Raw genomic sequence first — 10,958 nt, forward strand, 5'->3', positions numbered from 1 at the left:
TTCAATTTCAAATTCACTTCATTTTTGACATCCTCACCCAAAAATGAACTAGAGTCTTCAAAAACCATTTCATGGACTTTTTTATGCAACTCTAGTATCATTTCTTCAATCTTGGCATCTTGCATTATTTTTGGATTGGTCGGTTGGCAGTTCATCATTAGCTCTTGAAAATCAATGTTGACCACTTTTTCATTGGAAACTAACTTAAAACTACTATCCATGACTATTTGATGTTGAATATTGCATACCTCAACTTTTGCATTCAATTCGGCTTTCAAGTCACGGATAGCAATTTCAAGTTCCTTCAACTCTTGACTTTGCTCAATATGGATTTTTAAAAATTCTTCCATCATCCTTGAAATGCCTTCACGATGATCTCTATAGGCTCGAAGTTGTTGAGCTTGAGTCATAAGTCAATCTTGGCTCACAATTTCCACTTTGTCAAGGCTTTCTTCAAGTTGAGGGTCATTCAAAGCTTATAAAAATCCACCCTTGGAGACATTCATGCTTTGGCCACTTTCTTGTCTACTTTCAACACCCTCAAGTTGTTGAGCATTATGAGTCTGAACCAATAATTTCATTTGATCCTCCAAGGTGTGAATAGCTTTGTCATTCCAATTAATTGCTTGCCTTAAGTCATCAGCTATCACCAAATTCGAATGAGCCCCAGTGATGAGTGGAAAACGGCCTTCAAAACCAATTTTGGACTCTATGAGTGGATTGTCATGCCATTCGGACTAACCAATGCATCTAGCACATTTTTGCGGTTGATGAACCATGTCTTGAAACACTTTATCAACAAGTTTGTGGTTGTTTATTTTGATGATATCCGTGTGTATAGCAAATCAATCGAGGAGCATGTAGGCCATTTGAGGCAAGTATTTAATGTCTTGTTGCGTGAGAGGTTGTTTGCTAACGTCAAGAAATGTGCTTTTTGTGTTGATAAAGTGGTGTTCTTGGGTTTTGTGGTGAGTGCAAATGGTGTGGAGGTTGACGAAGAAAAGGTGGAGTCTATTAGAACTTGGCCAACTCCTAAAAATGCAACCGATGTGAGAAGTTTCCATGGGTTGGCAAGTTTCTATAGAAGGTTTGTGTCACGCCCCGAACCATGGCCTAGACGTAACACGGCACTCGGTGCCTGACTGCATGTGACCGAGCGAACCACATGGCTTGCTGAATCATCATGATACATAACATAAGCGGAATATAATGTGAATGCATGATGAGCCTTTATAAAACATGATAAGTCATAATACTTAATAGAATACTTGTTTAAACACGAGTGAGCCAAAATGGCTATACGACTCCAAATGTCTGACATGACATAACTGACTTGTCTAGTCTATGAAACCTCTATCATGAGCCTGACTGGAAAACATACTTACTGGGACAAGGCCCCCAGCATACCTTTAGATGCAAAACTAAATAAGGAAATACAATGTCTAAACCCCGAATGAGATGGGGCTCATTAATAAGCTGGCACGTGCAAATCCTAATGATCAGAAGCGTCGTCCTGTAAATCCGTACCTGCATCGTGAAATGCAGGCCCCCGGGCAATAAAAGGGGACGTCAGCACATTGAATGTACTGGTATGTAAAGCAACCGAAAGAAACAACATGGGACATGGAATAACATGATAAGAATTGAAACTGAAAACCTGGACATGATCATGAGCATGAGTACATATATATATATATAACATAAGTAAAAACATGATAAGTACGGAGAGCATTTCATAAACCGACATGTGATATCACCACGTGGGTACGTGGAGTCTGGTACCTCGCCGGACCACCAGAGCCCCTATACTTTGCCAGGGTATAAGGTGGTAACGTACCTGATGGATCCATTCAGTGTAAAATTAAGGTATCGTCCTAACTGGGCGGAGCGATCCTTGTCCTATGGTGGCTACATAGTTTCAGGCTATCTGAGCCTTCTCGGTAATTCGTGCAACTCCCAAAACATGAACATAATATAGTTGGCTAAGAAGCCCATGACTTTCGTGAATTAACTTGTACTTGTCTTGTAATCATGATTTCACGAAATAACTTATAAACATGGTTTCATGAAATAGCTTGTAAACATGTTCTTGATTTATGAGTAATACAATAGTTCATAATCATATATTTGTAATTGACTTGAAAACATGCTTGTAACTTGCAAAATAAAATCATACAGTTTCATATGAACATAATGAGAACACATGAGAAAGAATTCATGATTCATGGATTAAGCTAGGATTCCTAATATCCGTAATGGAAGATTAGGAATACAATAACGAACATAGATACAAAATTCATGTACATACATACATAATTACGGGCTACCAATATGTTGAGTTTAATGCCCTAGGATTTGAACTTTATAGATTTTACGAAACGGATCATGGGGAAGAACGTAGAGATTCCCACATGTGGATGGAAGTTCTACATACCTTAACTTTCTGCTTTTGAGCGTATCACAATGTCCTCCAATCCCTTCAACTTTAATCTATAGCAATACAGGCCATAGGGATTCTATATTAGCAACAATATCCATGCTTTGTTCATCTAAGCATTTTATCAAACACTTGGTGGGCATGAAGCTCCACAACCCTCATTAATGGTGTTTTCTTCACCAAATCCCCATTCTATTACTTCTAGCTAATTCTACAATCTCAGTTAGATGTAATTAACATCATTCTTCATCACCCATATGAATACAACAATCCCAAGTCAACAATCCAACAACTCTAGCATAGTTCATATAATTCTCTTCATCAAACCCATTTACTACTCTCCAAAGAACTCATCAATTCACAACTATAAATGATTAGAGAGTAGAAACATTACCTTTTTGAAGTCCAATCCTCTTAAATTCGGGTTCTAGGGTTTCCACATCCAACAAAAATGTTCCAATCCTAACTCTATGGATTAGAAGAGTTTACTCAAGTTAGAAAGAGATTAGGGATTTAAATTCAACTTAGAATCATGATAAAAGCTTACCTTGGAAGATCTTGAGGTTTGGGACTTGTTCTCTATGAGTTTAGAGAGAATTTTCGTGAAAGGGGTGTTGGGGAAATAAACCCCAAACCCCAAATATAACAAAAAAACGCGTAATCCCGACTTTTGACCCGAAATCGACCTGTTTCGCGATGGTGCCGCGATGCGGGTGCATCGCGCAACATTCTGCAGCTAAAAACTCAGAATTGCGCGATCTGTCCGCGAAGCGGGGCCATCGCGCGCTCTCCCACACGCCCGCACGCGCCCCTTTGAACCTCCTTACTGAAAATCCTGGCTCCGCCATTGTTGGTTACACAGTATGAAAGATCCTTGATGAAGAGTTGCTCGTGTGTGACAAAACTTATACCTAGATTTCTGCATAACTTATACATGTACTTTATTCATCACAATTTATGTGAGATAGTTTGACCAGGCATAAAGTTTAAGAAAGAATTAAGTTTTTTAAATTTATGATCTAAAACAAGCCATAAGTATATGTCTGGCTGTAAATCATTTCATTAAGGGAAAGTTTGAAGTTCAATTATTTCTAAATATAGCATTGTTTCATTCTTTTGAGAACATACTAAAAAAGAAAGTGTATAATATATATTGTGATAGAGGTAGTATTAGTTAAACGAGATTGTAACCGGTAACCAAGCAACGTATTTGAATTGCTGAATTTTATACGTAGAAACTAAAGTATCAAATATAAATACTAATTATAATATTAATTTTCGTATGAATAATTCACTTCTTAATCGGCTATCAAAAAAAAAAAAAAGTCAAACTCATCGATAGATACCTGTGATCGTTCGATTCTTTCACTTGGACACCTCAACTATACCATGTTTCATTTAGACACCGGAGGTAGGGTCCGACTGTGCAATTTAGACATTTTTCGCTCAATCAGCCAAATTTGTAAAGTGTGTGCAATACACTCGCTGCTGACGTGGCAAATGATGAATACAATGAGGATATGTGTCTTTTTTAATTAAAAAAAATATTTTAAAATATTTAATAACAAATTAAATGTAATACTCTAAAAAATAAATTGTTTTCCACCAAATCAGAAAAAGATACATTATTATTAACAAAAAGAAAAAGAAAAAAAGGACACATTGAAAATTCTGAAATGAATAGTTGTTCTTCATGTTGTTCTTGTTACAACCAAGATTTTAACCCAAATTTTCAAGAGAAACTCTTTCAAATTTGTTATAACTAGCTAAAGATTTCCCACAAAGACCCAAAGACAACCCAACATTAATTTTTTAATTTTCATCAAATCAATTAACCCATTTTAAACCTTAAAGCTTTCCAAAGATACCATTAATGACAAGGTTTTTTTTTTTATTTTTTTAATCTTTTTAGAAGTTTTATTTTTCTTTTGTTTATTAAATAGACTAGTGAATTTGTCTGCGCTTCGCGCGATCATGAAAAACAATAATAAGTGTGTATATATATATATTATTTGTGTAAATTGATGAAATCAGTAATATAAAGCACTTTCAATGATATGATGACCATTTTCATACTTCGAGCAATATTATATTTTAGAAGTTATTCATGAAAGTATACATACGACCCGACTTTTATAAATTGACTATATTTGTATAGTTGGTATGTATTTTCTTAATCAATTAACTCTTTGGTGTCTTAAAATGTTGACGTTTGAAGTAAATTTGTATCATTTTTATATAAATAATAATGTGTTTGTCTAATATGTAGTATTTAATATATGCATATATAAGTCAGATGGCTCGACTTTTATAAATGGACTATATTTGTATAGTTGATAGGTATTTCTTAATCAGTTAAACTCTATGGATGCTGATGTTTAAAGTAAATTTGTATCTTTTTCTATATAAATAATAATGTGCAATATATATTTAATATATGCATATCTAAGTCAAGGTTTTTAAATATTTTCCAATAGTTCCTCCTTACATAAAAAAGAATGTAAAATAAATAAATACAATTTTATATATATCACCCACCTAGCCATTTCTATATAAATCCCATAAGTACCATTGGATTCCATAAAAAGGTTTAGAATTCATATGTCATTACTCTTTTATGAGTGAAAGAACATACTTTATATTCTTACAATTTACACTTTAAAATAAATCACATAAGTACACAATTTCAATTTCTAAAGTAAATGAAAAAAGAAGAAATAAATAAATCTTTAAATAAAACATAAATAATTCTTCATCATGCATATAAAACAATTTAAGAGCCTGTTTGGATGGGCTTATGCCTATAAGCTGCAAACAGCTTATAAGCTAAAAAAAATAAGTTGGGGTAGTCTAACTTATTTTTTTTGGCTTATAAGCTGAAAACAGTTTATAAGCTGCTTTTGAGAAAGCTAAGTCAAATGGGCCAATTATTTTTTTTTGAGCTTATTTTAAGCACAAAATGACTTTAAGCTAGCCAGTCAAACACTCAAAAAAGCTGAAAACAGCTTACAAGTAACTTATAAGCCAATCCAAACGGGCTCTAAATTACCTTATTCTTCCTCCCCTATATAGTTTACATTCATCAATTTTCAAGCTCTGTATATTTCTTACTGATTCTACAAACTTAAAAATAACAAACACCATCTTTTTCAATGTTTAAATTTCTTCCTTTTAAAAAATCAATTATAAATTTTGAAACTTGAGAAAACCAGCCATTCACTCACTCTCTCAACATTTGAAAGAGTTTTATTTTTTTGGAAACTGGCTGAAATGCAACATATTCCCCCTCTTTTTGTTGTCAAAATTCATGAGTATACATTCAGTTCAAACTTCAACACGAGGCATGCACCTGTACCTGTCTAAACAATAAGATTCCATGCATGAAATGAACTTTTTTTATCAGACTGTCAATAAAAAAGTTTAAATGTAACAAAATTTGAGAAGCTTCTAGCAAAATATATTTCAGCTAGCAAAATATATTTCAGCACTTTCAATTCTGAAAGAAGATGGCCAACATGAAAAATTAAGATAAAGTTTAGCCCAACAAAGGAGTACGCCGCATGAGTTTTTTTTAATTCTATAAATGTTCAGGATGGTGGAAAGTTTCACTTGAATATAAACTTAACCACCCTATGCATTTCGTTGTTATTTGTTAGTAACAACAATCACAAGTCATTAAAAAATTAAACTAAAGAGGTATTATAGAGAACATACAAAGAATAAATTAAGAAGAAAATAAAACTACAAACACATCATTCTAACAAATTTAACCATAAAATATACAAGAAAAATATCAAAATAGATGCTCCAGATTCTACCACACTGCAAGAAATAGTTACATTTTAGGATGGAGCAGAATTTGGATGAAAGAAACCATAGATTTGTGAAATATAAATCCAAGAAAGAAGATAAAGGAGGAAAGTGGTAATTAAGAAAATTTAAGTAGTGTCTTTTGGGTTCAAAATTTAAAGCAAATAAAGAAGAAAAAAAACAAATAAAGAAGAGAAAAAGATAACTACAAATGGTATTAAGTGCTATAACTATGTGGGCTCTGTTTAAGAAAATGGATATCATCCTTTATTAGGCTACTTGGGCTTTATTAGGCAAATTAAACGGATGAAACATTTTTTTTCTTTATTACTCCATTTTGTGTCAATTAAATTGAAGGAGAAAAATAAAAAAAAATAAAAAAAAATAAAAAAAAAGAAGAAAAAAGATAAATATGAATGAAGGTCATAGAGAGGTGCCACATCACCTTATCTATACCTAGCTTTATATTATATATAGATTTATTCAAAGAAAAATCACCTTTCTTGTACTGTAAACGCTTAGGGAGAGAAAGTGTGGCGGCAGTCTTGATTTTTTCCGGTGAATAAGATAGCAATGGGGGAAGGTTTGTTAAATGGAGAAGAAAGAGAAAAAAAAATAAGAAGAAGGAAACAAAAAGAATTAAAAAAAATGTTTTTTGGGCTCTGCACGGGCCAGTTTAGTATGGAAATCACGCAAGTTATTAAGTCAGCGAAAAATATCTAAATGGCACAATCGTACCCTATTTTTGGTGTCTAAATAAAACCAAATTTAATTAAAATGTTCAAGTGAGAGAATCGAAAGACCACAAATGTCTATTAATGGGTTTGAATAAAAAAAAAAAAAAAAAGCACCCCTTAATTTCTACACATAATTTTGATGTTGAATTTAATTTGGAATTCCCTTTTTGGAGTTTTGTCCTGCTTTTGAATAGCTCGAGTTGTCTTCTCGGTAGAGCTGTCCTACGCCTACCTAAAGGTTTTATAGCCTACCAAAAGTCGCACCCTTTGCCTACTCACGCGCGTCCGTACTTCACTATCATCTTTTTTGTTTCACGCGCTTCAGTTACGCAACACGGAGAATCCAAATGCCACGCGAGGTGCACGTGACTCGATCTTACGTTCTTTATTTTTTCTAATTTCTTAATTACTTGGTCGACCTAAAAAACAGTATTCGTAAGGCACTGCAATTATTTAAATAATCTTTGATTATTTGTGGTCAGGGAGAACTGCCAAATAAAATATAGAATTTTAAAATCGGAAAAAAGTGATGGAGGAATGACGTTTGCGACCTTTTTCTTTTGAAATTCTTTAATTTCTATTACATTTGACTTGTCTTGAAAAGATTGAAACAAAGTTAGGACCTTAGGAGTACTCGACTTTGTAAAAACAAAACCATACAAAATAATGTTTAAGATGTAAAAACAGGCACTAACAGCCACCTTGAATTTCATTTTTCAAAATTTATATACTTTTAATTTTTTCTGATAGTAAACATAAATTACGATGGCGATCAATGTATTATTCGATTGTTTGTGATGAAGTTAATCATAGAAAAGAAGGCTTTGCGCATTATTGATTTAGATGGTCTCCTCATGATTAATATAGAAATTGAAAAGGATAATAACCTTTCTCGCAGATCTCAAAATATATTAAACACGCAAAAGCGTGAAGCTTGAAGACCTTCTTTTCCGTATTTCAAATTGTTGATTAATTACATATCACTGGTGGAATTGTATTTTTCTTCGAGAAATCAATATTTTTTGTATAAATTGTTGAATAGATAAGAATTTAATTTAAAAAGTGGATTTAATAGTATACTATTCTCTTTGAATGAGTGCTAGTACGTTTTAAAGATTTATTATACATGGGACCCTACTTTTAACGACAATCAAACTTAAACCCTCAATTTTATTAACGCATCATCAACTTACCAACATTTCATCAATATGTCTTCAAATTTCATGGGGGTACATAAAAGTATTTTTTGGACTATATGTTATTCAAGATACGGTATACAAGTCCAAAACATTTATGGGCACCTTCCAGTACTTTTTTAATGAGTATTTGTCCCAACTCCCAAGCACAATGTATATGCAACCCAAAATTTATAAAGCTTGATAACATCTCCTTCTCTAAGTCTTTTATGTTAATCCATTGTGTCTCTTTCAAATTTATAGAAGAAAAAATTGAATTAAAGCTTCAGACTTGAGAAGTGATAAATTGTTGATTTATTGTATTGTACTTACTGTACATGTTTGAGATATGTATGTATTAAACCATTAGTACTGCAACCAGCAAGTGGTCTTCCAAGTACGCAGTGCCTATTCATCCTTTAATTTCTGGTTAAAAAAATTATCCGTAACCGATAGATTTCTCGTCCTTAACTATGGTTAATAGATACATATATTTACCTCATGAAATCACTTGATAAACGATATAGTTTGATGTAAATATCTAGAGTGGAAATTTTTTTACCCATAATTTCCTCCGTTCTTGGAGATCAAAAATTCCTCATAGTTTATTTTTAAAAAATCAAGCATGTAATTTTACACATGCATGTATACGCTTGCCATTCTTATAGAGAGTTGTATGAATTGTTTCATCTAAAAATTAAACTGTAAATGCTGAAACATGTTTATTTACTTGATCATACTTTTTAACAAAATAGCCAAGCTGTACTCAAATATTATAACAATAATCCATATTCTTTCGATTATTTTATTTTCTTCTGTCTTTCTACATAAATGCATGATATAATATAGAAAAGATCTCCGCCTATCTTTTTTGACAATGAGGGAGCAAATAAGTGATGCATCATAACTACTATTGAATATCAACCACATATATCGAATGGTAAAATATTTTAGTTTCATAGGTAAATCTAGGGTCATTGTAGCTAGGATCTTGTTTTGCTAGCTAGCAAAGAATATTTCTTAACAAAATTCGTTAGAGGGACCACTATTTGATAGAGAATGTGAGAATGTGATAAGTCATTTGGTCAATCTTGCAATTTACATGAAAATCTCATACTATATTCAACAATCTGATTTAGTTGAACCAACTATAAAATAAATATATCATAAATGTAACCTAAACCCTGAACATCTTTTTCCATGTGGATCGAACATTTTGGCAAGTTGGACACTCAACTTGAAGTAGGAAATGAGCATATAACATACTTATATAATTTTTGGGTATTTCTCCTTTTTCTTCTTCTTGGGCTTTGGAGGATAAGCAGGGTTTGTTGTTGTTTAGGCACAAGGGCGGAGTTGGGTATTATGTATTCATTTACTGTAGTAAATTTTACTTAGATTCTACATTTATATTAAATGATTATTAAATTATATACTGTAATATTAATAGCGAACCCAATAATTAAACGAGGTATAGCTTTGATCGCAAGTTCAGAACCCATAAACAACGAATCCCGATTTCGTATTTAGGGGCTGGAGAGGAAAAAAGATACATAAGGGAAGGAGAGAAGGGTGCATAATGGTGTCTAGGGATGTCATGTGCTTTGGGAGTTTTAATTATAAATTATTCTAGTAATTTAAGATTATTAGACTTAGCTTGGTATATTATAATCCAAGATGCTTTCATACAAATTGTAGGATGATATAGAAATATACATCTAATATTAAAATGTTCGCAACTAGCCTAAAGCAATTATTTTATTCTACTACAAGGTCCTCTAGATTGAGAAATCATCACGTTACAACTTTCATTCTTTGACTAGCTAACATGTAGATTAAAAGGCAAAAAAGTCTAAAGAAATGTAGTAAAAATGCTTAAGTCCTCACCAAATAAAAATAAAGAAAAGATTATAGGAAAAACTAGAAGTAATTGATAGTTTAAGAACCAAAATTGTAATTTTCTCAAAATTTAGTCCAATATAATTAAGAGTTTATATAAGTTATTTACATTGTATGTGTAAAGAATTTTTTTATATTATCAGGACAACCAAATGATATTTACAAGTAAACCTCCTTAAAATATGTGATTTGAAGTATTGAAAATAAAATATGTTACCTGCTACAACATATAGCCGTGTAAAAATTTCTTATACCGACGATATATATAATTTAAATTCTAAAATTACACCATTTTATAAACAACAAAGGGGGCAAATTGAAAGTGAATTAAGCTACTCATTCAATATAGTTTATATTTTGTAAGGCTTTAAAAGAGTACAATTCACTAAACGACATTCATAACACAGTTGCAATAAATTCCTACGTAAACCTTTTTCCTGCAAGTAGGTGCTTGATTAATTGTTCCAAGTATGAAAAAGATGGCCCAGATGGTACATTTCTTAAATTACAAATGAACAAAAGAATAGACAATGTGTATTAAGACTATGTTACTCTTCTTCAACACGACGCTCTTGTAATTGACGGTTATTTATTAACATTACCTACAAAGGAGGAACATTTATTACCATAAGGAATAATCTTTTTTTCTTTCAAAATGCATTGTTATATGTGGCAGTGAGTTGATTGTGGTAGCAGTTTCTATTCTTTTTCTTCTTAAAGATTATAGTTTTAGAGATGGCAAAACAAAAACAAATGTGAAGAGTCAAAACAGAAACTAGGAAGAAGAAAAGAGAAGAGAATCTTTCTTAAATTTCAAAATTACATTTTGGTTTTACTAGTAAGACAATGCCGTTTCTAAAAAAATTGATTGACAACAAAATTATTTTCTTTCCCAATAAT

Source organism: Lycium barbarum, chromosome 2 (genome assembly GCF_019175385.1).
Source record: "Lycium barbarum isolate Lr01 chromosome 2, ASM1917538v2, whole genome shotgun sequence".
NCBI lineage: Eukaryota > Viridiplantae > Streptophyta > Magnoliopsida > Solanales > Solanaceae > Lycium > Lycium barbarum.